The sequence below is a fragment of the Diabrotica virgifera genome, chromosome 2 (assembly GCF_917563875.1).
Source record: "Diabrotica virgifera virgifera chromosome 2, PGI_DIABVI_V3a".
Taxonomy (NCBI): Eukaryota; Metazoa; Arthropoda; class Insecta; order Coleoptera; family Chrysomelidae; genus Diabrotica; species Diabrotica virgifera.
In genome coordinates this window covers 35,786,148-35,813,073 of record NC_065444.1, presented here as the reverse complement: position 1 = coordinate 35,813,073, position 26,926 = coordinate 35,786,148, and positions in this window count along the sequence as shown.

The window sequence follows — 26,926 nt, the reverse complement described above, 5'->3', positions numbered from 1 at the left end:
AAATGCTAAAAGTCTAATAGATTACATCGTAATTCCTGCAGAAATGGATATTATCAAAAACATAAAAACAGAAAAATTTGCAGAACTAAGCACTCAACACAAGCTACTAGTAGCCGAAATGACTACAAAGAAAAAGGAATATATAGTCGATACATACACTAAGATAAATATTAAGAAGCTGAAAGAAGAGAAAGAGAAAAATGACTATAAACAAAAAATATATGAGGAATTGCAAAGAATAGAGCTGGAAAGAAACCAATTGGATATGGAAGAAAGATAGAAAGTACTAAAATACACACTATATAAAACAGCAGAGAAAATTTGCGGCAAAAAGTCAATAAATAAATATCATAAGAGAACAGAATGGACTCAAGAAATAAAGAAAATAATAAAGGAAAAGAAGCAAGCCTGGAAAAAATATCAACAATGTAGAGATAAAATAACAAAGTAGAATATATAAAGAAACGTAACAGAGCAAAGATAGCAGTAAGGGAAGCGAAAAACCTGAGCTGGGAAGAATTCGGGAAAGAATTGGAAGCAAATTATAAAACCGATAACAGAAAATTCTGGAATCGTATAAAGGGTTTAAGAGGGAAAAAAGGTTGGAAACAGTATGGAATGAAAGATAAAAACAACCAATTGAAAATAGAGACTACACAAATAGTAGAAGTATGGAAACAATACTACGAAGATAACTTCAAACACGAAGAAATAGAAAGAAATGAAGCAGGAAGAAATAGACCAGAACTGGAAGAGGAAGAGGAACCAGATAATATAAGGAAGAAAGAACTGGATGAAGCTATAAACAATATTAAAATTGGAAAAGCGACAGGAGAAGACCAAATCGATCCAGAAATGATAAAATGGATGGGTGAAAAAGGAGAAAGGAGACACATGAGTATGAGGGATATGAAGAACCTGGCCACCAATAGAAGCGCTTGGAAGAAAAGGATAAAAGGCGGAACCCGACATCCGAAGGGCACTAAGGATTATGAGAAAAAAGAAGAAGATTTCATGTTGATAGTGCCTGCAATCAATTGGACACTCATTATCCTACCTTTTTTTCTAATTACCCTTATAAGATGATCTCTCGACTTATTACTTTTGCAATGTTTCTTGCAAACAAAGTACAGCAATTCATCTCCTCTGTATGAAATAGGTGAGATCTTTTCCTTTGCCTGTCATACTTCCGACATTGAGCGTTGTAATCCTTAGGACTCGCTTCTTTAACCTCAATCGTTCTTTAAGGGTAACTCTAGCTTACTTTTCGCAAGAGTCAGGCGAGGCCGCAATTACGCGTCGCTTACAGGGAACGCTCTGGCCTCTACAGTCTTTTCCATATTCCTTCCTTTCATGGATTTAGCAAGTTCTTTACTGACGGATGCTCTTCCTGGCGCAAACCCTCCTCCTTTATCCGGGCTTGAGACCGGCACTGATAGTTACCGAGCTTCCCTTCTTTTTATACAGGGTGTAACAAAAATACAGGTCATAAATTTAATCACATATTCTGGGACCAAAAATAATTCGATTGAACCTAACTTACCTTAGTACAAATGTGCACATAAAAAAAGTTACAGCCCTTTTAAGTTACAAAATGAAAATCGATCTTTTTGAATGTATCGAAAACTATTGGAGATTTTTTATTGAAAATGGACATGTGGCATTCTTATGGCAGTAGCATCTTAAGAAAAAATTATAGTGAAATTTGGGTTTTGTTCCTTTAAACCCCCCCAAACTTTTGTGTGCGTTCCAATTAAATTATTATTGTAGTACCATTAGTTAAACACAATGTTTTTAAAACTTTTTGCCTCTTAGTACTTTTTCGAATAGTTAGATTTTATCGAGATATTTCGAATATTTGTCAAATCCACCACATATTTATATATGGTTAAGTACGATTATGGAGACTTGGTAATAATATGAACATTTATTTATGATTTACATTTTTAGGGATATTTTGAACCATATTAAAAAGAAATCACATCTCTATAAAAGGTGCCTTTTCGAAAAATACAAAGAGGCAAAAAAAGTTTTAAAAACACTGTGTTTAACTAATGGTACCGCAGTAATATTTTAATTGGAACGTACACAAACATTTGGGGGGTTTAAAAGAACAAAACCCCCATAAAATTTTTATGTAAACATATTGAAAAATAAGCCTCAACTCGATTTAAAATGTCTTATCGAAAAAATACTAAGAGGCAAAAAAGTTTTAATAATATTGAATTTAACTAATGGTACCACAATAATAATTTAATTGAGACGTACACAAAAGTTTGGGGGGGTTTAAGGGAACAAAATCCCCATAAAATTTTTATAGGGTGCACAAATTTCACTATAATTTTTCTTTAAGATATTCCTATCATAAGAATGAAACATGTCCATTTTCAATAAAAAATCTCCAATAGTTTTCGATATATTCGAAAAAGTCGATTTTCATTTTGTAACTTCAAAGGGCTGTAACTTTTTTTATGTGCATATTTGTACTAAGGTAAGTTAGGTTCATTCGAACTATTTTTGGTCCCAGAATAAGTGATTTAATTTATGACCTGTATTTTTGTTACACCCTGTATAATTCCTATTTTTACATACTTTTGTTACGTAAATTGAATGTTGGATAAAAAGTAATGAGATTATAAAAACAGTCCGCTGTTCCGTATCATTTATTAAAAAACAAATGTATACATACATTTGAAATGTTTGTTGATAAAATAAGAAATATATCTTGAAAAAATATAAGCTGAAGAAATTATTTTATATTTACTAACAATAAATCAAAACATCAGCCTGCGGGAAAACACCAGCAGACGCGTATTTCAAAACTTCAAAGCTCACTAATCGCCGAGGTAAATTACAACCCGTACATTTTTATTTATTTATTCTTTTCGATGCACGCACAATGATGATCTGGATATTTTCTAGGTTTGTGTGTTTATAAATCTGGCTCTTATATTAATGATACCAATAACTCGCAGATGACGAAATTAAACTTGGACTGGAATGTCCACATGTCCAGTTCAGGAGCGCAAAAAAAATGGTTGTATAAAAAAATTGAAGTAAATGTAGGAGTGCGTTGGATAAACCTATTTAAAAAATGTACAGAAATTAAGCGTAAATCTGGTGAAAAGATGATAGATAACGTTCACGCACTTCTGCGATGGTATTTCAAAGTTTACAACTACCATCATCATAGTCATTAACATCTTAGCATAATATATGTTGTGGTTCATCTTCATCATTGAGCTTTAGAAGCTGGGATAGATTAATTAATGATATTTCTTCACTAGTCGCAGTCATCTGTTACATGTACCGCCTCGGTATATTATTTGTTGAGAAACTTTTTAGTAATGTCTGCTATCGCTGTGGAGATCTGTCACGTTGGAGTTGATAGAGGCCTTCCTTGGCTCCATTTTGTGATCGCTTGGATGGATATCGAGCTATATACAGGGTGAGTCATGAGGAACTGTACATACTCCTACCTCGTATAGAGGCCCCTACGGGGAATAACAAATGACCATTAAAAAGTGTCTGCTCCCATTGTTTAATAATATACAGGGCGAGTTTCGCATTTTGACAGAAATTTATATTCGTCATAATTTTTGAATGGTCAGATCGATGTGTCTCTTATTTTGGTCAATCGTTACACTATTACCACCTAATCAACTGATTTATTCAAACTAGAAAAAAATCAGGTCCGGCTTTAAAAAATTAGTTCGTTTGGGTCTTAGAAAAAATTTCACCCTGTATACGCTTTTTGAAAACTCTAATATTAATTTTACAAATTAGACAAATAGGCAATTAAAATGACATATTTATTTTTTCCCCACACGATTACTTAATTTTTTATAAAAAAATCAAATTTGACTATGAATTAATAATTTGATAAAGTGACCCATAAATTTTAAAAAAATTAACTTTTATTATAAAAATTAATTTTTTTAAACAAATATTTGATTTATGTTACCACCCAATCAACTGATTTATTTAAACTAGAAAAAAATCAGGTCCGGCTTAAAAATTAGTTCGTTTGGGTCTTAGAAAAAATTTCACCCTGTATACGCTTTTTGAAAACTCTAATATGAATTTTACAAATTAGACAAATAGGCAATTAAAATGGCATATTTATTTTTTCCCCACACGATTACTTAATTTTTTATTAAAAAATCAAATTTGTCAAAATCGCAATTTTACCATAAAAAAAATTAAAAGTATAATAAAAATTTTACCATAATAAAAATTAAAAACAACGTTTTTCTTAAAATTAAAAGTTTCACCATTTTTTTTTTCTATAACACGTATAGATCTAAAACTCCCCATAACACTTCTCTTTGGACTCTATAGTTTAACATAGACGTGATCAAATAGATAAATTTTAAATTTTTTCACTTAATTTTTGCGATCTAACTTTGCAATTCACGAAGCTGCACCTTTTATTTTTAAAAATTCATAACTTTTACGAGAAGAAGACTGAAAGTCTACAACAATTGTCATAGTCTTCACAATGGTAAGAGATATGTGCTGTAAAAATTTCAGAATTTTTTTTTAATGAAACGTTGTAGCGAGTTAAACCGTGATTTCATCTTTTTTTTTTTCATTTTTAGGTTAAAATTCCGATTTTGACAAATTTTATTTTTTAATAAAAAATTAAGTAATCGTGTGGGGAAAAAATAAATATGCCATTTTAATTGACTATTTGTCTAATTTGTAAAATTCATATTAGAGTTTTCAAAACGCGTATACAGGGTGAAATTTTTTCTAAGACCCAAACGAACTAATTTTTTAAAGCCGGACCTGATTTTTTTCTAGTTTGAATAAATCAGTTGATTGGGTGGTGACATATCTCAAATATTTGTAAAAAAAATTAATTTTTGTAATAAAAGTTATTTTTTTTAAATCTATGGTTTACTTTACCAAACTTTTAATTCATAGTCAAATTTGATTTTTTTATAAAAAATTAAGTAATCGTGTGAGGAAAAAATAAATACGCCATTTTAATTGCCTATTTGTCTAATTTGTAAAATTCATATTAGAGTTTTCAAAAAGCTTATACAGGGTGAAATTTTTTCTAAGGCCCAAACGAACTAATTTTTTAAAGCCGGACCTGATTTTTTTCTAGTTTGAATAAATCAGTTGATTAGGTGGTAATAGTGTAACGATTGACCAAAATAAGAGACCCATCGATCTGACCGTTCAAAAATTATGACGAATATAAATTTCTGTCAAAATGCGAAACTCGCCCTGTATATTATTAAACAAGGGGAGCAGACACTTTTTAATGGTCATTTGTTATTCCCCATAAGAGCCTCTATACGGGGTAGGAGTATGTACAGTTCCTCATGACTCACCCTGTATTGTTTGTTGATCACGCCATACCCCGTTTAGTTCAGTAGTTGCTGCTCTTGCTAGTTGTATGCGTCTTTTAATTTCGGTTTTGCAACTGCCTGTGTGGTTAACTAGAGCTCCAAGATATATCGTATAGCAGCCTACCTTATACCCCGCAATAGTTCTAGGCCTGGATCCCGCGTACCAAAAAAAAGTTTATTAATAGCAAGCTGAAAATTTGTTAATAGCTTAACGGTGTCTAGTCGGACAAACTTTGATGTATGGGAACCATGGCCCCCACAAGGGTGGGGCTGGTGCAACTCTGGTCACAGGGCCCGGGCTCCTGGGGGGCCCAGGCCTAGCCCTGTTTTTTTTTAATTGCAGAATATTTACAGGGGATCATAGATTAAAAACTCAAATAGGCCTATATAATTATTACAAAGTCAGAGTGTTGTGAAATAATTATTAATTCTAGGTTATTGGTTATTTACGATATAATTAGGAATTAGGTGCGTACCGTACATGCTAGTTACTGTTGTTTGTATATTAGTGTACAACAGCCTGCTCGGGCCCCACACACTCTCTCTACCTTCCCCTTCCCCCAGGCGCCTAGCTGCCACGCCCCCACTTCCGCGGCCAGTCCATCTTTGTCTCTCCGCTTTTCAAACATTATCCTTCGATCCTCAAGGTTTTGGACCTGCTCCTGGAAGAAAATCATTTGCCTACTTTGACTCCAGCTGCCAGAAACACAGTTTTCGCGCTGAAGAGGTACTTTGGATCTTTTAAAGGCCTCTTGACATCATTGTTTTGGCACAAAATCTTGGCCTCCATTGATCAAAGAAATGAGATCATACAAAGGAAAGGAATTTCCTTAAACACAGAAACTCAACTGATTAAAGATTTGTTAACTGAATTGCAGACCCTAAGAGATTCATGGGAAACCATTCTTAACGAAGCAAAACACGTCGCCGGTGCAGTTGGCATTATACCAGAATTCTCTCTCAAAAGAAAATCTAGTGTTGAAAATACGCCCGAGCAACTTCAGCAACAAGCTTCACAGGACTTCAAATCTTCTGTGGTCTTTCCTGTTTTGGATTTCATCATGACTGATTTGAAAACCAGATTTGCAAGCTGTGAAGAAATTTGTAACCTGTTTGCTCCAGTGTTAGGTTTCATGGATCTAGACAACGAGGAACTGAAACTTAAAACTGCCAATCTCGTTGCATATTACCCTTCAGACTTTGCTGATCCAGAAGCCCTATTTGAAGAAACTCTTCATATGAAGAATGTATTTGTAACAGTGTTCCAGTCAGAAAAGGACCCATTGAAGCTTCTAAACTCAATATATGAGAAAAACCTCCAGCCCATTTTCTTGAACCTGTGCACAGCTATACGACTTTTCTGTACAATCCCAGTGACAGTTTCAACGGCTGAAAGGTCTTTTAGTAGGTTGTCTAATTCACTTAAAACTTGGCAACGAAGTACAACTGGCCAAACTCGTCTGAACCATCTGGCAATGTTGGCAATTGAGAATGAATTGGCCAAAACTGTTGACTTTTCTGATGTTATAAATGATTTTAGTGAAAAGAAAGCTAGGAAATCTATGATTAAATAGACTATCAAACATCAAAATAAGCGTTTTCTTGTCAGTGTATTAAACACTTAAAAAACATTTTAATTGTTTAGCTCCTAACTTTCTTATAATCTCATTCTTAGTATTTTGTCAACTTGAATTTTATTCTTGGTCAGTAAGGGAAATCAATCTCAAAATGGAAATGTACTGTACTTTCAGTAAAATATAAATGATTTACTTTATGTTTGCAACAATTTTGTCAATAAAGTTTGGTTTTTAGATTAAAATAATAGCCTTAATTATTCCTTAATATCAATAATCATCAGTTTAAATAAAATTTGTAAACTAAAAAATTACCATGTAAATTGTTGAAACATAGCATTGCACGCGAACATAGGGGGGCCCGAGCCTGATCCTGGTTACAGGGCCCGCAATGGAATGTGGGGGCCATGATGGGAACACTGGAAGAGGGGAAGATTTATTTGTGGAACGTTATTTTATTTGTGGAAGGTGTCATCCTGACAAGTTTATGATTGTGAAAACTAGCAGTTTGTTTTTAAGTTTATTCAATAGCAAACTTTATATAATATATGAAAAAAAATGTTTGTCCGACAAATATGTTGGGCATTTTAATAAGTCCGACACGTAGAACATGTCGAATGATAGAAATTATATTGGTGATAAACAGCAATCTGATTTTTGCATGAGAGTTTTATGACAGGGCAACAAATCAGTAATTGGAAGTTCTGTCCGACAAAATACGTGGGACGTTTTCGTAGTCTGACGTTCGAAACCTGTAACCTGTTCCACAATTAAAACTTCCCCTGTTCCAGTGCTCCCGTACATTAAAGTTTGTCCGACTAGACACCGTTAATCTATTAACAAATTTTCAGCTTGCTGAAATTAATAAATAATAATTTTTTTGGTACGCGGGATCCAGGCCTATAATTCAGTGAATTTGTACTCTACGAGCTCCCTAGTGGGAAAGTTTTGGGGTAGTTCTGATTTCTTTATATCCGTATGTATTTTGGGCTGCTGAATCCGAATATGAGGTTTGCGGACAAAATTTCGTGACGGAACATTGAGAAAATGGCGAAAAAAGCCAAAAATTTCTGCTTTTTCCCGCTTTTTTGCTTAAATCTCGAAAACTATTAACTGTCAGTAAATGGTCTGTTAACATTAATTAAAGTACTTAAAATTCTCTACAAATATCACTATTTACTTTTTTTCTCAGACGAACTGTTTGGTCTAAAGTGCAAGTTGAAAATTGCCAATTTTTAACGGTCTCTGCAAAACCCACTATTACATTTCAAAACTTTATTTTTTATTAGAATGCTATCATTTGATAAATTTCTCCTAGTTTCCGGCACAAATAATTAAAAAGAAAAAAAGGTCGAAATTGTATACGCAGTATCACTAAAGGTAGGACTCTTCTTCTTCTTCTTTAAGTACCGTGCCCAAATTTTAGGCGTAGGTAGGTAGCTTCCATGACAATTTGACGATATTGTTCTCGATCTTGCGCGGCATAAAATAGTCCACTTTTTCCGTCGATCTTTCCGTTGATTATTAAATGCAGCATCCTGTATCTGCTTCCTCTCATTATATGCGCGAGATATTTAAGTTTTCTCTTTTTAATCATCTTAATTAAGTCACCTTCGCCTTGATCTACTCTGTTTAAGACTTCTGTGTTTGAAATGCGCTAAACGCAAGATATTCTGAGCATTCTAATTTGTTCATCATGCAAACCTTCATTGTCCAGGTTTCACATCCATATAGTAAAACAGGATACACATAACATTCTCCAGTGGCGATGGGTCTGGAAAATATTCTGCTTGTTCTGGAAAATAAAAGAGATGGTGTCAGTTCTAAAGGAGAAATGATGATTGCAAAATAGATTCTAAGATTAAACAGACATTCCGCATTGTGCTGAGGTTCTTCGATGGCATCATATCCTGGCTCAGGGTCTGATTTCTCCATCGTCAGCGCCAGGATTCGTTCTCCTGGATATATCCTTATATATCCAGGAGAAATGAATGATTACGAAATAACTTGTGAGATTCTACATACCTCTGTCTCTTTCTTCAGTCTCTTCTACGTCTATATCAGAGCTATCTTTCGGGGGCTTAACGTTGTTACACAGTCCTTCGCAGGCGCGGATACAGAGGGGGGTCAACGGGTCCATGGACCCCCTATTGTATTTAGTCTATAAGCATTTTTTTATTATTTATTATTTTTTTCTATCAACTCTTATTCTCAAACGATCAGTAAGTAAGTCTAGACCCCCCTATTATGAATTTCTAGATCCGTGCCTGGTCCTTCGCATGATGTGAAAATTGGGCAGCAATGGAGGCTCGTTTTCCTGCATCCACAATGGCGTTGGCAGCCCCTTTTTACATTTACAAAAAATATATCGTAGTAGTGAGTTTGGTGCAGGGTCCTAAGTGGTTGGCACTGGCACGAGACCACTAGTAGTTTTTTTCCAACCCCACTCACTTGGATCTTTTCGTTGCTCGTCAGGTGTGGCTTGATATAAAGATAACCATTGCGGCACCTAATAGTAAACTCTAAGTAAATGTTCTCGTGCAGCAGATTCGGTAGGGGGTAATGAGGCAATGTTCAGACTGGTCTCTTTGTTTCTTCCATATAGAGCCATGAGAAGCACGTTTCCTGATGTGGCAAACTCATCCTGATATGCATTAGGGTCTTTAAAAGCCTCAATGGTTGGTTGCAAGTCTGTGTACTTCTGTAAGACATTAGGGAAATTCAGTTTCCCCTGATTAAACAACGCAGAAATAGTATCAAAACCACTCATCACATGTAGGAATAAGATATGGTCCATTAAGATTCTTTCAGCAGCCAGATGAGGGTTGTAGAAGCTTTGCGAAACCTTTCCTTTTCCTGGTTTCAGAAAAAACAAATTTTTTGTGTTAGGACTACACAGGCCAATCAAAATGACCAGAAGGTCGATATCTTCCCCCACCACTGTCACTGTTCATTTGACGGTGCCATCTCAAGACCTGTTGTGATAATTAGAATATCGGCATCCTCCACTAGACTGAGGATGTAAATTTAACAAATAAGCATTATAATAAAAAATAAAGTTTTGGAATGTAAAAAGTGGATTTTGCATAGATCCTTACAAATTGGCAATTTTCAACTTGCACTTTAGACCGAACGGTTCGTCTGAAAAAAAAAGTAAATAGTGATATTTGTAGAGAATTTTAAGTACTTTAATTTTTGTTAACAGACCACTTACTAAAAGTTAATAGTTTCCGAGATTTGAGCAAAAAAGCGGGAAAAAGCAGAAATTTTTCGCTTTTTTCGCGATTTACTCAATGTTCCGTCACGAAATTTTGTCCGCAAACCTCATATTCGGATTCAGCAGTCCAAAATACATAGACAATGAAAGAAATCACAACCACCCCAAAACTTTCCTAGTAAAAACACAATTTGATTGAATCACTATTCGTGTTTCAGAAAAGTGTTGTTGGCGATTAATAACCATGATTTTGGCTTGATTGTAGTTAGCTACGAGTCCAAACGTACCACTTTCTACCTCGAGTTTTTTTAATACGTCAGTAATTTCTTCCGTAGTAGAGGCTAGAAGGGTAGTGTCGTTTGAAAAACGCATGTTTGATATCGCCTACGTTTACTCCTCCCACCCAACCATCCAAAACTCTGCGCATTAGTGATTTGAAAAAGTAACTATTCGTTACAAAGTACTCGTTACTTAAGAATATCGAAAGTAACGATTACTATACGAAGAGGCAAATCGTTACTTTGATTACTCTGATTACTTCGTTACTTCGTACCAATCGTATCAGAGCGAGTAACGACTATTGTATCTAATTTGATTACTTTGATTGCTCTGATTACTTCGTTACTTCGTACCAATCGTATCAAAGCGAGTAACGACTATTGTATCTAATTTGATTACTTTGATTGCTCTGATTACTTCGTTACTTCGTACCAATCGTATCAAAGCGAGTAACGACTATTGTATCTAATTTGATTACTTTGATTGCTCTGATTACTTCGTTATTTTGTACCAATCGTATCAGAGCGAGTAACGACTATTGTATCGAATTTGATTACTTTGATTGCTCTGATTACTTCGTTACTTCGTACCAATCGTATCAAAGCGAGTAACGACTATTGCACCTACTTTGATTACTCTGATTACTTCGTTACTTCGTATCAATCGTATCAGAGCAAGTAACGACTATTGTATCTACAACCTGTACACATGATTACTTTCTACCAATCGTATCCCAGCGAGTAACGGACGGGATCCGTATTTAACGAGTGTTATCGAATATTTTTATCGGTTTGAAGCGTTTTAAGGGTGTGAGGGTGAGGAGAAGATAGAAGATTAAACAGAGGGAGGTATAATGGTATACGTAAAATATGTAATGTATGTCACTAACAAAGATCGAATGGGAGGCCTATATTTTTATTTAGATCTATACCTATACAAAATACCTACCTACTGAGAAATAGGATTCTCGATATGATTACCGGTACTCAAATACAAAAGTAACAAAAGTAATCATAGTAGTCAAAGTAACGAATACTGTAAATGATTACTTTATACAAAAGTAACGATTTGTAACGAATATTCGAAAGTAACTATAATCAACATCACTACTGCGCATTATGTACAGGGTTATTCACTATATTTTGACCCCCTGTAAACTGCTTTATTTACAGAATTAGAAAAATTGTAAAATATAAAATTTATTCGATTTTTAAATTATGATTTTTTGACATATATATCGTAGTAGTGGCGTCCTCCATTTGGGCGTGATGACGTAATCGACTATTTTTTAAATAGGAATAGGGGTCGAGTGCTAGCTTATTTGAAAGGTTATTCAATTCCCTATTCAGTAATATAAACATTAACATGATTAATTATACAGGGTGTCCAATTTTTTTGGAATTAAATTAACTGACACAAGAAGAAGAATGTATGTAATTTATTTAATTTAAAATCATTTTACTGCTGTTGGAAATCAGAAATAAAAGTTATTGCACAAATAAACATTGACTTTTGCTTAAATTCAATGTTCAAACTGCCAGGAGGCAGATGGGTGGCAGCTTGAACATTGGATTTAAGTGAAAAGTAATGTTTATTTGTCCAATAAACATTTATTTCTGTTTTTTGACAGCAGTAGAATGTATTTTGAATTAAATAAATTACATACACTCTTCTTTTTGTCAATTAATTTAATTAAAAAAATTTTTTTGGACACCCTGTATAATTAATCATGTTAATGTTTATATTACTGAATAGGGAATTGAATAACCTTTCAAATGAGATAGCATTCGACCTCTATTCCCATTTAAAAAAATAGTCGATTACGTCATCACGCCCAAATGGATGACGTCACTAGTACGATATATATGTCAAAAAATCATCATTTAAAAATTGAATAACTTTTGTATTTTACATTTTTTTCTAATTCTGTAAATAAAGCAGTTTACAGGGTGGTCAAAATATAGTGAATAACCCTGTACCTAATCTGTATAGATGTTGTGGTGGACAGGGAAGCAAAGATCGAAGGAATGTCCACCACGATCTCCTGATCGTACGCCATTAGACTCCTTCTTAGTCTAGTCTAGTCAAAGTTGGCATTGGCCACTAAAGTTTGTATTGGCCATTATTACATGACATACCCTGTATGAAAAGTTTTTATTGCAAAACAGGAGCAAATAAAAATACCAATCGACGTACCCTAGCGTTTTTTGAACACGCTCCCATTTATAACTTATCGAATTTAGTCAGTTTGGCTGTTCCACTGTGTATAAATGAACACGGGATATTCGTAAATATTTTGCCAATAAAATAAAAAAGTAAATGGGGTTAAACTTTTTTTGCAAAGAAAAATAATTTGCACATTCTGATTTTGATTAAATGTAATAAGGTGCTGTCACTCAAAAAATTCGCTAATGTTAAAATAAATCGTTGGATAGAAGTGACATGAAACAAAAATGTAAGCGAAATTTTTGTCGTCCAACCTCGCCAGGTTATTTTTGTTAAAAACCTCAAGAACACAAACCAGTGCCGTGCAAAATATTAGATATTAAATATTTTTTGAGTTGTGTGTTTGGGTTGTATTTTTTATGTTAACAAATTTAAATCATTCAAATCATCGGAAAACAAAAAGGCTAACGCGTCAGTATAAAATTCTAAATATGAATCTGGCGCTTAGACCCGAATATGCGGGCATCTGATCGACCTATGACGGAGCAGTACGGCAAGGGATAAGGGCTTGCGGCTCGGTGATACTCCCCCATAGATCCTTACCGAAGGGCGTTGACGCCTAAGAACGGTATATACATACATTTAAATCATTAACTAACAAGCAATCTAATTTTCTTCGTTTTCAAAATATTTTCTGAAAATTGATTAGGTACTCAATTTTCTTTTTAAGAACTCCTTCCGAGGCGTATCATCAGCTTCTATTACAATGGATATATCTTTCGGTAGAGTTGTGAATACCTTTCGAGATGCATCGCTAGCATCTATTGTGGTGGTTTCGTTTGTCGCTTTTGTTGGAGTTAGTAGTACCCTTAATCTTCTTCTTCTCTTCTTCTTCCGCCTGTTTGCATCCACTCCTGGACAAAGGCCTCCCCATGAGTTCTCCACTGTTCTCTGTTATGTGCTATTTCGTGCCAGTTTCTCCCCATTTTTGCTTTGATGTCTTACCCCTAATTAAGATAGGCAAAATGCCCAGACTCCCAAATTGTTTTCATTTTTTTACGTTCTGTAATTAAAATTTTTTTCTTTAGTCCACCGCCTCCCTTTCATCAAAAACGTAATTTTCTCGTTATTATTTTTTTTCGTTGGGTTGAAATCAATTTAAAATTTTTAAAAAGTTACACGAATAGTTAAGGCTTTAACAATACATAAAAGTATTGTACCTATACAGTACATAATCTAAAAATTCATTTTTTCTTTCGAAAAAAGCGTATTTGGAAAAGGCATTTTTGGAAATGGCAGCATGTCAATTTTTTTTTATTTTGTGTGTTGTATCAAAAAATATATTTTTCTACAACCGTGTTAAAAATGCTACTATAAGGCACTAGTGCTTTAAAATTTTTAAGGCACTGCAGTTAAAAGGGCATTGTCAAATTGTGAAACGTCAAAATATTTATATTTCATTTATTAACATTAATATTAATAGTACAACTTGCGCAATTTGAAAAAGGTGGTTTAAAACGTTTTTTAAAATTTAATTTAAACTGTATTATTGCATTTTTAACACTTTTGTAGAAAAAACAAGTTTATGTAACGGTATAATATTTTTGTTAAGAATTTTTAGACATTCCCCTCGAGTGTAGACAACCAGTTCTACCTTTTACGGGTCATAGGTTTCATGGTTTCAGCAATTAACAAAAATATTGTATTTTATAAATTTATAACGTTTGTAGAAAAATTATTGTATGATATACGTGTTAAAAAGTACATTTTTAAGGCACTCAGATCAAGGTTTTTTTTAGGTTATATATAATTTGAAATAATTGACTTCTTTAGGATATTCAAAAATGGGACAAAACTCATTTAAATCCCAGAAAACCACGTCTTTTCAGGATTTTAAGTGGTTTTTGCGATTTTTTAAGGGGTTGAGAATATTTTTAGAGATCGATACAACCTGAATGATCAAGGTCAATTTTATCCCCCTCCCCCGTTCCCCTAAAACGTAATTTTTTTGTATTTAATTTTTTTTTTCGGTAGGTTGCAATCAATTTAAAAATATCAAAAAAACGCGCATAATTAAAGCTTTTACAAAACTTATGTTTTTTTTATAGACCTGTAGGTTAAGTGTAGATAATCTTGAAAGGCATTTATTTTCGAAAAAAGCTTAACTATTTTTGGAGACGGCTGCAGGTCTATCTGTTTTATTTTCCATATTACATTTTGTACTAAGGTAATTTAGGTTCAATCGAACTTAGTGGAGTCATTGAAGGTGGATATGAGCTATTACCTCCGATTTCGTTGAACCTCCATCGATTTGCATGAAAATTGGTGAGTGGTTAGAGGATATCTCAAAAAACAAAGGTCAGGTATTGCCAACTTGCGCTTTTACCCTGGGGGTGGATGCCACCCCTTCTAGGGGGTGAAAATTATTTTATTAAAAATAACACCATAATTCGATAGAGGGACTAACTCTAAGCAAAATTTGTTATATAAAGATATTGAAATTAATCATAACTTTTTGAGTTAATAAAGATTAAAGATTTGAATTTTTCCTAAGAAAAATGCATGTTTTTAACCGATTTTTTATAAATAATTCAAAACGTAAGTTTTTACAAAAAAGTTATTATTACCAAAATTGAAGATAATAAAAAATGAAAAAAATTCCTTACTGGAAAAACTTTTTAGTGTTAACTAAAAGTGAGTTATAGGTAATTGAATGTATATTTCTTTCGACGACTACCCAAATCTAAGTATTCAAGCTTAAATAACGGGAAAATTATGCATTTTATAACACGAACTTATTAAACATTTGTCAAAGTATTTAAAAATATCTATCAGATGAGCCCACGAACAAGTTGATAGCATTAAAATTTATGTTCCAAAAATTTTTCAAAAGTTATCTTTTAAAAAATTTTCCAAAAAATGTTATTGTTTTTTGTTTAAATAACTCCGTTAATTTTGAGACATGAGATTCGTCTAAAAACCATTTAAAAGCTAAAACTAAGGGCTTCTAAACCACTTTGAATTTAATTTTTTAAACCCCTTACTTTTTTAAAAATAAAAGGTTAAATTGCCCGGTTACATGGTTCTTGCAGGCAAATTTTAAGCTTAAAACGTTTCTATCTCGGTTATTTTGTACCCTACAGAAATAGTAAAACAGGTAAAATATTTGATTCAGAATAAACTAAAATTTGATTTTTATCATTTTTTTCGTATATTGAGTATTTTTGGGGTTATTATTAAAATAATATGAAAATTACGATAATCTGAAAAATTCTGATTTCTTTAAATTATATCTTTTTTTCAAAAATATGCATTCCAAACTGGTCAAAATTGTTGAAATCATTACTTATGCTATTATAAAGAAAGTCTTCTAAGGATTTCTATAAATTTTAATTTTGGTGGAACTGGCGATGTTTTATGTTCCACTTTTTCCAAAAAAAAAAAATCCAAAGTGTTCTCTTATTTCCATCATAACTTGCTTAATTTTGATGCTATTAACGTCTTATGGAGCTCATTTGATAGGTATTCTGAATTACTTTGTCAAATGTTTAATAGGTATATTTTATAAAATGCATCGTTTTCCCGTTATTTAAGCTTGAATACTTAGATTTGCGTACTCGTCGAAAAAAATATACTTTCAATTACCCATAACTTACTTTGAATTAACATTATTGTAGTTTTTTAAATAAGAAGTGTATTTAACTTTTTATTATCTTTAATTTTGGTAATAATAACTTTTTTGTAAAAGCTTACAGTTTTTGAGTTATACGTGAAAAACAGCTTTAAAACATGCATTTTTTACGAAAAAATAAAATCTTTGATCTTTAGTAACTCGAAAAGTATTGATTTATATTAATAACTTTATACAACAAATTTTGCGTAGAATTGGTCCCTCTATCGATTTATGGTATTATTTTTAATGAAATAATTTTCACCCCCTAGAAGGGGTGGCATCCACCCCCAGGGTAAAAGCGCAAGTTGGGATCATGTCACCTTTGTTCCTTGAGGTATCCTCTAACTACTCACCAATTTTCATAAAAATCGATGGAGGGTCAACGAAATCAGAGGTGAAAACCTTCAGTGACTGCACTAACTATTTTTGGTCCCAAAATATGTGATTTAATTTATGACCTGTATTTTAGTTGCACCCTTTAAGACATATAAAAATTGGACGAAACGCTTTTAAATCCCCCAAAAAACCATGTTTTGTCAAAACTAGCAAAAATTCTTATCGCCCTATACATTTGCTTGACCTCAGCATTTGTTCACATTCGGTATTGGTTATTATTAGGGTCCTGATAAGGTCCAAAGATTCTTCTTAATATTTTTCTCACGAAAAAAACACTTTTCGTCTACAAGAATCTCAAGCATCTCGCAACTGAGGGCACTCCAAAATTCTTCATTTTCCTATTTTTCAGGCTTTACCTGTGGGGCATAGGCACATACGCTGTTCATGGTATTGCCTGCATTTAGGTGGCACTATTTATTGGATTTATTTTATTAACGGCAGTGAACGGGTTAATAATGATTATTCTAAAATTCCTTTCGCGACAGAAATGCTTTTGCGAATCCTAAAGCTTGGCAACGTCACTGTCTTGAACAAAAATAACTTTTGAAACAGTACCTTGTTGTATTTTGACAGTATTTTACTAATCAATGTCTAAAAAACAGAACATGCGTAGCATCCTCGTTCAAAATCAATTTGTCATCGTTTCTTTGACCAACGATAATAATTTGGCCATAGTGTCTACCCTGTACCTTGAGGGTAGGGGGTAGACACTTTTTTACGATCCCGGTAAAGAATAGGGCTACTTCCTGCCCACGCGAGCCATGCTTTATTCTCAATTCCTTACTGAGAGAAATCACGTTCCATTCCTTTATCCTTCCAAAATCTAGTTCATCATCATCATCATTCAACCCGGATCTATCACTGCTGGATATAGGTCTCCCTCAGTCTTCTCCATGCATTTCTGTCCTGTGCTGTCTGCATCCAGTTTCTGTCGATCCGTTTGATGTCATCAGACCATCTGGTTGGCGGACGACCTCTAAAATCTAATTACCTATTTCCTATCCCTCCTTGGTGAAGAGCAGCAGCGATCACCAGTACTAGCTCAAGGTGCAGAGAAAATGGTGCTGTACCGGCTTGAAGCTGGACTACCAAAAGCTTGACTGGAGCAGTTTGAATGATTGTGGTGCAGCGATGGGAAAAGCAACGGGGAAACCACGCCATTATATTCCTCACAAATCTAAATGGCAGACGAAAAATGGTCCTCAGTCGGCTGTTGGCCTCCCACCAGTTATTTACTGTATCTTTGTTCTCAAACTCTTCCAGCACTCTACTCTTAAACACTCTTACCAAATCTTTATCTTTTCTCTTCCATCACTTTACTTTCTGATGTCCTACTTGCTTTCCTTTCCGACTTAGCTTTATCTCCATATCGACTATCACCGGTTAGTGTTGACTAGCTATGTACCCATACTTTATCACTTTACATTTGGTAAGCTCTTTTTGGCTTCTTTTCTACTTTCTTCGTCTCTTCTACTTTTCTTTTGGTTTCTTCAGAGCACAAAGTCTATCTAACTTTCAACTTTCTCTTCCCCCGCTACTATAGGTTACGTATTGGGCTTCAGTCTTCATAAAGAACGTATTAATCACAGAAAAATCCCATGCCACTGCCAAGTCACACACTATTTCCTTCATCAATTCTTATTCTTCCTTTTCACGTGCCATATCAGAATTATCCGACGTTGGCAATCACCATTGCGAAGGCTTCTCGATCTTCTGCAATACGGAATAACTGTCTTGCATTATTTGATATCTGAGTCCATTCACGAATGTTTTTAACCAAGAAACTTGTGTTTTTTCCTACACCTCTACGGCCCTCTATTTTGCCTTTAATTCTAATTACCAATTCTTATTACCATCCCCAATTTCTGTTTTCAATGAACTTTTTGTATCCCCGTTCTTGGCTAACTGCACAACTCGCTCCCATCTCGAACGGTCGTTCATGATAGTTGGGTCAGTGGTTAGCCCCATTGTTCTTCATTGATCTGACTATGCATGGTCTCTCCATCGCATTCGTGGGCGTCCTAAGAGCCTTCTTCCTGTGGAGGCTTCCAATACCTTGACAAGGCGGTTATTAGGTAGTCTATGGACATGGTCAGACTTTCGTAGACAATGGAATTTAATTTCTTGGACTTGGGCTATATCGCGCTTCACTCGCCCTATACATCTCCTTGACCTCAGCATTTGTTCTCATTCGGTATTGGTTGTTATTAGGGTCGCGATAAGGTTCAAAGATTCTTCTGAGGATTTTTCTTTCGAAAAAAAAAAGACTTTTCGTCTACAGGAATCACAAGCATCTCGCAATTAAGGGCACTCAAAAATTCTTCTTTTCCTGTTCACGTTGGTATTGCCTGTATTCAATTGGACACTCTATTGGATTTATTTTATTAACAACGATTATTCTAAAATTCCTTTCGTGACAGAAATGCTTTTGCGAAACCTAAAGCTTGGCAACGTCACTGTCTTGAACAAAAATAACTTTTGAAACAGTACCTTGTTGTATTTTGACAGTATTTTACTAATCAATGTCTAAAAAACAGAACGGTTTGCGTATGCATCCTCGTTCAAAATCAATTTGTCATCGTTCCTTTGGCCAACCATAATAATTTGGCCATTGTTTTAAAACATCTGTGATTTAATTTCGGACTTTTTCTTACGCAATTTCCGTAATTTATCACTTTAGAAAGAATCTAATCCTGTTATTTTTTTATATAACACGGCACCTGTCTGTAAGAATCAGATGTAAAGTTAGGTAACGGGTTGCGAAGGAGAGGTCAGTTCTTCTAAACTTTGAAACACATTTAAAAAATTAAGATTTTAATTAATATACACTCACCGGCACAAAATTACGCCACTCCAAATTTTTTATTTTTTGACCATTTACAGCCGACTCTCATTAATTCGAAACTTCGAAAATAAATAAAACTTCAAATTATTATGACAAAAGTTTAGAGGTACATTCGTGTTCATACATGTATGTATTAAGCACATTACTGCTGCTCACGACTGCTCAATATTGTTTTAAGAGAAAAAGTGCCTGAAATGATTTTTCATCACTTTCGTTTTGTAGACAGAAGGTTTGTAAGGTATCGAATGAGGATCTTGCTTCCTCAGGGATGGAGGGATGGAAGCGTTGTATTTTCTTCTAACTTTAAAAAATTGGAGGGCTGATTTTGTTTCATATTCCTTTCGTATTATCTTAGAGGTATCCCTAAGATTTTGTTTTTTGAATTATCCGAATATCTCTTTTCTTGTAAATGCTGTAAATAAAAACACTGATTTGGAGGTTTATTTAATTAAAGATGTCAAACGCACCAAAATTAACAACACAAAACAAAATTAACAACAAAACAAAACAATTCAATAGCGGATATGTCCACCTCTCGCAGCAACGACTGCTCGCAATCTGTTTGGCATCGAATAAAGATGTGCTATCCTTGCCTGGGGAATATCCCGATATTCCTCTACCAGGGCCATAACTGTACCAAATTTTCTGGAGGCCTAGGATGACGGCGAATATATATTTTAATTCATCCCATAAATGCTCAACGGGATTGAGATCTGGGCTACCTGCGGGTCATTCTAATCTTATCAGAAGTGTCAATTAGTGTTTTTATTTACAAAAAAGTGTACAGCTCCCACAAGAAAAGAGATATTCGGATAATTCAAAAAACAAAATTTTAGTGATGCTCTCTCAACTCTTCAATTTTTCCACAGAATTTTTTAAAGTTAGGAGAAAATACAACGCTTCCATTCACCCCAGTATAATTCTATGTAAGCAATTTTTTTTGTTACCGAAATAATAACAAAGGATATCAATACATGTACCTAAAAACTGGTGCAAGATTCATCAAAATCGAAGTACAAAATAATAAAGTTATAAATTGTCAAACTTAATCAAAAATTTTTAGTGGCGGAATGTTGTGCCTGTTAGTGTAGTAATACTATTTAAAAATTAAGTATTTTCTATGGGAAATAAGTCACAATTTTACTAAAAAATGTATTTATTAACAAAAATTGGAATAAATCCTTTGTAAAAGGTATAAAATTTATTAAAATCCCTAAAGGGCTACATCAGAACAAAACGTTTTCGATTTTATTACAAAATCATCATCAGTGTAAGACAGTCTGGATGCTAGCTGAGCCACCAAAGAAATATAGGGGTAATAACCCTTCAAATATAAAATGTATGCTTTACAGATGCATATTTACTTAAAATGCCTTGTGATGGGCAAAAGGCAACAGGAATAATGCCCTAAGGTAAGGTATTTAAATTCCCAACATGTGGGATGCACAAAAATTGAGTTTACATTTCGATGACTTTATGGCAACTTACCTTAGGGCATTATTCCTGTTGCCTTTTGCCCATCACAAGGCATTTTAAGTAAATATGTATCTGTAAAGCATACCTTTTATATTTGAAGGGTTATTACCCCTATATTTCTTTGGTGGCTCAGCTAGCATCCAGACTGTCTTACACTGATGATGATTTTGTAATAAAATCGAAAACGTTTTGTTCTGATGTAGCCCTTTAGGGATTTTAATAAATTTTATACCTTTTACAAAGGATTTATTCCAATTTTTGTGATTGATGGTATACAGCCAACTACAGGAAAACTTTTCTTTCCTTGTGGATTTTGTATTTATTAACGTTTCGAAGCCCAAATCGGGTTTCGTTGTCAAAATACAAAATACTACTAAAATAAACAAAAATGTTGTTGCTAAGTAAAAAAATTCTTCTAATAATTTATTTAATCTCACTCATTTATATGGGCAATTCAGACGTATATTATACATTTTAAAGTAGAAGACTTTAAAATGATATCGCCAATATTTATGAGTTGCGTTCCTGGGACGACTTTACTAAAAGATAGTTCATTCGATTACATGAAATCAATCCCAACTCAAGAATATCCGTCGCAAAAAAATCATAGCATGTGATCTGTCTTTAAAAAGACAACCAAATGCAATGATGACAGTAAAAGGCTCGCGTTAGAGATTCCATAGTAAATCACGAGGGAAAACCAGGAAAAAACCTCGTGATACTATCCCGACATCGTAAGTATTTGGTCTTACATTTAATTTACCTTCAAAAAACTAATACCAAATTCTGACTTTATTATGTTTGAATTATAAATAATATTAATAATACATAGATATACAATATAAGTAATACTAAAATATAACATTTGTACTAACTCGATATGTTATTGACTTACTAATCGTCGTATTTTCTTTCTATTGACTTCCTCTTTCAGTATGGGTAACCAAATCCTACTGCATTCTGCCGAGGAATTTGCGACACAATTGGTTTCATTTAGGATAATTAGAGCCGCTTCTTTTTTGCCTCGTGATTTACTATGGAATCTCTAACGCGAGAATTTTACTGTCATCGTTGCATTTGGTTGTCTTTTTAAAGACAGATCACATGCTATGATTTTTTTGTGACGGATATTCTTGAGTTGGGATTGATTTCATGTAATCGAATGAACTATCTTTTAGTAAAGTCGTCCCAGGAGCGCAACTCATAAATATTGGCGATATCATTTTAAAGTCTTCTACTTTAAAATGTATAATATACGTCTGAATTGCCAATATAAATGATAGTCCGTTCTTTAACGGTAAAATATTGCAAAATCTCTAAATTTTAAAGAACCGCTTGGATTGACATGAAATTTGGCATACACATAGCTAACAAGTCAAAGCAAAAAAGTGATATTGTGCCGATATGTGCTTTTGCCCTGGGGGTGGGTTTCACCCCCTCTTGTGGGTGAAAAAATATTCGTCCAAAAAAGTCAGGAAATGGATAAACTGGCTAATTTTAAGTAACTTTTGTTCTATAGAGTTTTTTCACTAAATCAATACTTTTTGAGTTATTTGGCAGTGAATATGTTCATTTTTTCAACAAAATAACCACGCTTTTAGACGGTTTTTCGCAAATAACTCAAATAGTAAGTATTTTGTCAAAAAACATTCTTAGCAAAAATATAGCCTGCAAAATTTTTAAAAAAATGGTGTATATATCACGTCTCTACACCTAGTAGAAGCAGAGTTATAGCTAATAAAAGTTAGGTTCATATTCGCAAAATTCCAAATGGAATACTTTAACGTGAAATAACCAAAAATGGAGCACATTTCGGGGAAAACTCATTACAACTTATTTAAAGTGTTTAAAAAAAGCTTTATTTTTGTTTTATAAAAAAATTTCTAGCATCAAAATTAAACAAGTTTCAAAAAATAAACTTAGTCCCTTTTGGTTTTGGTAAAAAAATCGAGAAAATCACCCCCTAATTAGTATCTTAAATTAACTTAATCGTTACGACTTCACAAGTTTCTTGACTCGTGTATATATTGTTTATATGATCTGTAAGTTCCATCAGTTCAAAGTCCTTATTATTGAAAGGGCTGTAGTTAAAAGGGGTTGAACGAGTCACTGATCACGAATGTATGCAAATTTAGAAACATCAAATCTTAATCAATTTTTGTTTAACAGAAAAACAAAAAAATACATGATATTCAGAAAAGTAAATCTGACTTTTTTTGTTTTTCGAGATTTTTGGTATCTCTAACAATTTTTAAGTTATTTTGAAAAAAAGCATATTTTTCAAAATTTAAATTTTTAAAAATTTTACTTTGAAACCAAATTTTTTCAAAAATAAGCACTTTGAATCGATGAATCTTACAGATCATATAAACACAACATAAGTAAAATAATTTGTGGAGCGGTAACGATTAATTTCATTTAAATTGCTTTTTAGATAGTGATCTTCCCGATTTTTTTTTTGAAAAAACAAAAGGGACCAACTTTATTTTGAGCGTAACTTGCTTAACTTTAATGCTAGAAACTTTTTGTAAAAACAAAAATAAAGCTTTTTTTAAACACTATAAAAAAAGTTAAAATAGGTTTTCCCCAAACAGTGCTTAATTTTTTGGATATTTCAGGTAGAAAATATTCTATTTGAAATTTGGTGAATATGAATCTATTTTTCATTGGCTGTAACTCCTGTTCTACGAGATCCAGAGACCTAACGCGTACACCATTTTTTTTACTTTTTTATAAGCTATATTTTTGCTAAGAACGTTTTTTTCGACAAAATACTTACTTTTTGAGTTATTTGCGAAAAAGCGTCTAAAAATGTGGTTATTTTGTTGAAAAATGAACATATTCACTCGCAAATAACTCGAAAAGTGTTGACTTGGCGAAAAAGCTCTATAGAACAAAAGTTACTTAAAATTAGTCAGTTTACCCATTTCCGGACTTATTTTGGACATATATTTTTTCACCCCCAAGAGGGGGTGAAAGTGACCCCCAAGGGCAAAAGCACACATCGGCACAATATCACTTTTTTTCTTTGACATGTAAGCTATACGTATGCCAAATTTCATGTCAATCCAAGCGGTTCTTTAAAATTTAGAGCAAAAACCGTGAAAGAATGGACTATGAGTCAGATTAAATAAATTATTAGAAGAATTTTTTTACTTAGCAACATTTTTGTTTATTTTAGTAGTATTTTGTATTTTGACAACGAAACCCGATTTGGGCTTCGAAACGTTAATAAAATAATTTTTTTGGTAAAAGTGTGGCTTATTTCCCATTAAAAATAGTTTAATGTAAATATCAGTTCGCATAGATATTAATATAACTTAGATAGTTCACCTTTCTAGCATTATTATGAATCATCGAGTTTACAAAACTCTTTGATCTACTACCTGTAACTTAGCCAAAAGAAAAAGTTTACCGATGAGCTGTAACTTTAAGCATGAGCCAACTGGCTGCTAATTTCGATAATTTACATTCGATTTAATTGACAAGAGAGAAACTGAATTTCAAAAGGTTATTTGTTGTATTTATTACTGTTATTTTAGGGTACGTACATTTAGCACAAACGATTGCGTAAATGAAATATTTTTTACTTACTCCGATAATGATTCTTTGGCTACATGTCAAATCAACAGCACAAGTGCGAATGGTAAACTCTTCTCATATGTATTCCAATCACATTTGATTACGAAAATTTAACTGATTTTATTTCTTCTAATTTGTAATGAATTTTAGTCACTTAATTTATGTAGTTTTTATTTAATTTATTAAGCTCACTAGTTACTGTAAAACTTAATTTATATACATTTATTTATTTCCCGAGTAACAATATTGTATAATCGATTTATATCTCAGACAGATATTAAAAAGATAATAACACACAGAAGAAGTATGAACAGAGAATAACCAACAGACTAAACAGGGAACAAGAAACGTTATAACCGGAAGAACAGTGGGGAAACATAAAAGAAGCAATCTTGAACACAAGTAAGGTACTTAACCCTAGCGAAAACCAAGAGAAACACACAAAACAAAAGAATGGTATGATGAAGAATGTCAAGAAGTAGCAGAAGCAATAAGAAGAGTAAGACTTAAAAATCTGATAAATAACGAAGATAGCAATAGACAAGAATATCTACAGAGAATTAAGAAAAAACATGAAAAGAAAATGTAGAAGCAAAAAAAATGAAAATACAATGAGAACTGAGAGAAATAGAAGAAAAATTCCAAAAAAATAAGATCACTCTACCAGGAAGTAAAAAAATGGAAAGAGGATATCAGAAAAACAACCCATACATGAGAGATAGGTAATAAAGGGATACTACTACTACTAAATGAGCCGGAAAAAATAATGAGACACTGGCAAAACTATTTCACAGAACTGCTAAATAAGAGCGAATTGCAAAAGGAAACAAATCAAGAAATTGAAGATGATCAGATATCAATAGAAATGCCCACAGAGGAAGAAATTGAGAACAAAACAAAGAGCCTGAAAATTAAAAGGCCAGGAATTACAGAAATATCGTCCGAAATGCTAGAATCAGGAAGGAAAAGACTACAAAAAGAGATATAGGACCTGATAAAAAGAATATGGGAAACAGAAAAAAATGCCAGAACAGTGGACCAAAGCAAAAAGCAAGGATATCCGCTATACATAAAAAAGGTGATAGAATGCTATGCGAAAACTATAGAGGCATTGTACTACTAGAAATAGTTTACAAAATCTTGGAACAAAGTATAAGAAAGGCTAAATCAGTATTCGGAAAAAATATTGGGAGAATACCAGGAAGGTTTTAGAAACAACAGATCAACGACGGACCAAATATTTGCATTAAAAGAAATACAGACTACCTGTTACGAACATAAATCAGTAGTACATAATATATGCTTTGTTCATCGACTTTAAGCAGGCCTACGACACAGTAAACAGACAGGAGATGTACGAACTGATAAAAGAATTGGGATACCAAGGAAGATTGTCAAGATGGTAAAGATAACGATGGAAAACAGAACAAACGAAATAGCATAGAAACGAAATACATCCAAAAAGTTTGAAACCAAGAAAGGATTACGACAAGGAGACTCACTATCAACAACTACATTCAATCTGACATTGGAAGGAATAATCAGGAAAAGCAGAATAAACATGAAAGAAATGATATTTAAATCTGCCACCAATGAATAGCATTTGCAGATGATCTGACACTGTTAGCAACAAGCAAGAAAGAACTACAAAAATTAATGAAAAACATAATGATAGAAGCCAATAAATTGGGACTTAAAATAAATGAAGAAGAGACAAAGTATATAATAATGGGAGAGATCCAAGAAGAAAAAGAAAATAACACCATATTACAAATAGATGGAGAATAACATACTCGTGCAAAAGAGCCAAAGGAATTAATTACCTGGGAGCCAAAATAGATGAAAATGGTCATGAGGAAGGGGAGATAGAGGCAAGAATAGCTAAAAGAAATAAAAAGTATGGAACATTAATGAAATCCAAATACGTACCAAGAAAAAAATCAGAATTTATAAGACTGTTATCAGACCTACAGTAACACATATGCGAAACATGGATGCTGAAAAAGTCAGAAACAGACCTTTTAGAAAGATGGGAGAAAAAAATGCAAAAAGCAATATATGGAGGTGTAAAAATGAAGGTCAGTGGAGAAGAAGAACCAATAAAGAATTGGAAGAACTGTATAACGAGTCAGCGATAACGACGACGATCAAAACAAAGAGAATACGATATTTGGGGCACATCGAAAGAATGCCAAAAATTGTACTCTCACAAAGACAATACAAAAGAGAAGGAAAGACAGGCCAAGAAAAAGATAGAAGGACAGTGTGTACGAAGACCTGAAGAAAAGTAACATTGAGTGATGGAAAGAACTAGCATTGGACAGAAGTAGATTGAGGGAAGTGAAAAAGACCGAG